The following is a 4,626-nucleotide window of genomic DNA, read 5'->3' as shown; positions in this document are numbered from 1 at the left end:
TGGGTATTGAGGAGGGCACGTTCTGCATGGAGCACTGGGTGTTATGCACAAACAATGAATCATGGAACACTTCATGTAAAACTAATGATGTAATGTATGGGGATTAACATAACAATAAAAAATTTTTAAAAAAATCAGAGGTTGCCACAACCCCCTCCTTCGGTTTAATGATTTGCTAGAATGGCTCACAGAACTTAGTTTAGTTGCTATCGCCAACTTATTACAAAAGGATATAACTCAGGAACAGCCAGGGAAAGGTATGGGGAAGGGATTTGGAGGCTTGGAGCTTCCATGCCACCTCTGGGTGTGCCACTGGCCCAGCACCTCAATGCGTTACGCTGGAAGCTCTCTGAGCTCCATACGTTAGGGATTTTTATAGAGGCTTCATTACATAGGAATTGATTGATTAATTCGTTGGTTATCAATGATTGAACTCAATCTCCAGCCCCTCTTCCCTCCCCAGAATTTTGGGGCTGGAAGTTCCAACTGTCTAATCCCCTGATTAGTGTCCAGGGCAGCCAGCCCCCATCCTTAGAAGGGTTCCAAAACTCATCTCATTAACATAAACACAGATGTGGTTGATAGGCATTTGTTACACATAACAAAAGGCATCTTTCTCTCTCTTATCACTTAAGAAATTCTAAGAGTTTTAGAAGCTTTGTGCCAGGACTGGGAGTGAAGACCAAATATGTATTTCTTATTATAAGTCATAATATCGCAGGGTCAGAATCTAAGATGTCCCCCAATGACCCCACCTCCTGCTATTTATACCCTCACCTTATCTGCTGTCTTTGACTGTGACTGGGACTTGTGATTTCTTTCCAACCGATGGAATATTACAAAAGTGATGGATATCCCTTCCACGATTAGGTGACACAAAACTACAATCTCTGTCTGCTAGCAGACTCTCTATTGCCTTCTTGGCTTGCATGGTTTAATGAAGCAAGAGGTCTTGTTGGAGAGGACACGTGTCAAGAAATTATTGGTGGCTTAAGGCCAAAGAAAGCAAGGAACAAGGCCCTCAGTGCAACAACTGGAAAACAACAAATCCTGCCAATTACCAGGTGATCGTAGGAGCAGGTCTTTCCCCAATGGGACTCTTCAGATGAGGCCCCAGGTATGGCTGACATCTTGACTGCAGCTCTGTAGGAGACTCAGAAGCAGAAGACCCAGGTAAACCGTGTCTGGACTCCTAACCTACAGACCGTGAGATAATAAATGTGTGTTGTTTTAGGTCTCTGAGTTTTTGGTTGTTACACAGCCATGAATAATTAATAGAATCCCTATGCCTTGATGGGTGCCCACAGCCTGCAATCTATGAGATTGCACTATGGAAGTGGTCAGAAAATTATCTGGTTATGACTGTCTCTGGGCGGGGGGGGGAGTCCCTTGATACTCAGGAAATGGTGTGGTAATTAATATTATGTGTCAACATGACAGGGTCATAGGGCGCCTGGATATTAGTTAAATACTATTTGTGGGTATGTCTGTGAGGGTGTTTCTGGATGAGATTAATATTTGAATTATTACATAAAGCAGACTGTCCTCCCCAATGTGGATAGACTTCATCTAATCTATTGAAGACCTGAATAGAATAAAACACTAAGTGAGAAAGAATTCTTTCTCTCTGCCTCTCTCTGAACTAGGACATTAGTATTGTTCAGACTCAGACTTAGACTGAAATTACATCATCAGCTCTCCTGAGTCCCTAGTTTGACAACGCAGATCTTGGACTTCTCAGGCTTTATAATCACATGAGCCAATTCCTGATAGTAAATCTTTTTATATACCCATATATGTGTAATCTTTTAAATGCCCTTCCTCCTACAAAGGACGCTGCCCTTCTCATTTGTCCCTCACCCAAAGCCATACCCTCAAGAGAATTCTACCTGTAAGTAATTATATATATATATATATTTTTAAAGATTTTATTTATTTATTTGAGAGAGAGAGAATGAGAGAGAGCACATGAGAGGGGTTAGGGTCAGAGGGAGAAGCAGACTCCCTGCCAAGCAGGGAGCCCGATGTGGGACTCGATCCAGGGACTCCAGGATCATGACCTGAGCCGAAGGCAGCTGCCTAACCAACTGAGCCACCCAGGCGCCCTAAGTAATAATATTTTTCATCTGGGAAGAGAGTAACTTAAGAAGAACTTAACTGAAGTTCACTCGTGAAACATCATAAAATACTTGATTCCTTTTGATGAGGGCTGGAGGGGATGTAGTAAGCAAAGCTGAGATCCTCTTTCTGTCCTTCATCACGTCCACCCCCAGAGCCCCAGACCCACACCCTACCACATTTATTTTGGTCCATCTATTTTCAGTTTCTAAATATACCAATAAATGATAAACACATATAAATGTGTATTTTTATACTAACTGTAGCTGTGGCATTACATTTTAATTTATTAGATAATATTCCATTTTTTGGACAAAAGCAGTGGTAAGGGTTTGAACATTTATGTCAGATATTGAAAGAAACATTATTAGAAGCTGAGAAGTGTCTAAAAATGCCAGTGTAAATAACACATCCTCTGAAGTCTATAACCTGAGACCTATTTTTTCCAGGGTCTTAAAAATGCTTTCCCAACATTAACTTTACACAGCCTGACATCACCTCTGTTAATATTATCATATCCCTATTTGAAAGATGTAGAAAGAGTCACACAGAAAAATTAACAGGGAGCCCAAGGTCACAGGCTTCTGTGCCTGGAATATAAAATCTTTAAGAGTCAGGCACTTGGGATGTTTTCTTTTTCCCACTTGACAAGAACTCATCATGCAAGTGACAGCTTAGGAGTACTATCATTTGCAAGTACCCCTTCCTTGCCTTCTCCAAACATTTTGCATAGACATTTACATAGACGTCCATGAATTATACATCAGTAGCATCTCTTTGTATCCTTCATGCACCTACACTTCAAATAGGTGTGTGATCTTGAATTCATCATTTTGATTTTCCGTCTGTCCTCTCCTTATTTTCTGGTAAACACCGTTCCTGCTACAGGTACACGACCCCTTGCCACAGCCCTAAGAAGTTAGAGGGAGAGAAAATCCTGCCCTTTCCTTGTTCATGTTTTATCTTCCAAATTAAAGAGCACTCTCTGACTTCTGGTTATGGCTGAGGAAGGATGTCAGCAAATCCTCTCCCCTAAGAGCAACTCTAAAGCTGAGAAAAATTAAGAGAAGAACCATTTTGGTGCTGCAGAAATGGACTGAAGATGTACAGCAATCTGAAAAGAGCTTATACTTGAGGAACTGCTGAACTTCAAGTGAGATTAATGGAAGGCTCTGGCACTCATGCCTACAGTTTCCCACCAAGACCCCTGCTTAGTCAGCAAGGAGGTTCTGCCAGAGCTGGTCCCACTGGGACCAGAGCTTTGCCGCACTGGTCAACAGGGGCTACCCAACTCAGAGTGGCAGAAGATGCCTATGCCCAGTGTTACTATCAGTGAAAATGACAATCTTGACAGTGGGTAGGCAAAAAGGCCCAATGACTCCATTATCTTGATGTTTTAGTTATATTTGGGGCAGGTCTATTCCTGGATAAAGCAGCCTACACAGTGGAGACCAAAGAGGAACCAAGCTATCCACATTTTTCTGGCTTACCTTACGATTACACAGATGTACAGAAGAAACAGAAAAGAATCCGAGGGAAAGTAAAAGCTGAGCATGCTTGAAAACAGACTGAACTTTGAATGTGCTCCCTTGCCCGCACATAATTCCACTGGCAGAGGACAGAAATCTTCCTGGCTTGAGGCACTTGAACACAATCTCTGCCTAATCACTGGCTGACAACCAGCTATGCAGACATAGGGGTGACCCTCAGGAAGTCAGGCTTAAAAAGAAATAAAACAACTTGGCAGAAAATCAGTAAAGATACAGATGACTTAAACCACATAACTGACATATATAGAACACTTAATCCAATGACTACACAGTGAAATTTTTTTGCAGAATATACCACATACCAGGCCATGAAACAATAAATTTCAAAGAATTAAAATCATATAAAGTATGTTTTCCAATAACAACAGAACTAAATTAGAAATCAACAACTGAATGAACGAGGAACTCACCAAATGTCTGAAATATAAACAGCAGTCTTCTAGATAACTCATGGGTCAAAAAAACTAAAAACAAACAAACAAAAAAACAAAAACAAAAACCCCACAGAGAAGTTAGAAAATATTTTAAACTGAATTAAAATGAAAACACAATATAAAATTTATGAAATGAAGCTAAAGCAGTGATTAAATGGAAATTTATAGCTTTAAAAGCTTACTTCAGAAAATAAAGAAGGTATTTTTGTTTGTTTGTTTTAAGATTTTATTTATTCATCTGAGAGAGAGAGCACACGCCAGTTGGGGGAAGAGCACACAGAGAGGGACAAGCAGACTCTGTGCTGAGAGCATGGAGCCTGATGTGGGGCTCCATCTCACGACCCTGAGATCATGACCTGAGCTGTGGAATAGGCTCCATATAAAGCCATGGATTTATGGAAATAGTAGGAACAACTTTATGCAAACAAAGGAACAATTTAGAGGAAACACAAAAATTGATTAAAAAAAAGACACAAATTACCAAAATCAACTCAAGAATAAATAGAATATGTGAATAGACTTTT

The sequence above is a fragment of the Leptonychotes weddellii genome, chromosome 6 (genome assembly GCF_054177405.1).
Source record: "Leptonychotes weddellii isolate Sample4059 chromosome 6, ASM5417740v2, whole genome shotgun sequence".
NCBI classification, from domain to species: Eukaryota; Metazoa; Chordata; class Mammalia; order Carnivora; family Phocidae; genus Leptonychotes; species Leptonychotes weddellii.
The sequence above is the reverse complement of the archived record's forward strand: the minus strand, read 5'-3'. Positions refer to the sequence as shown.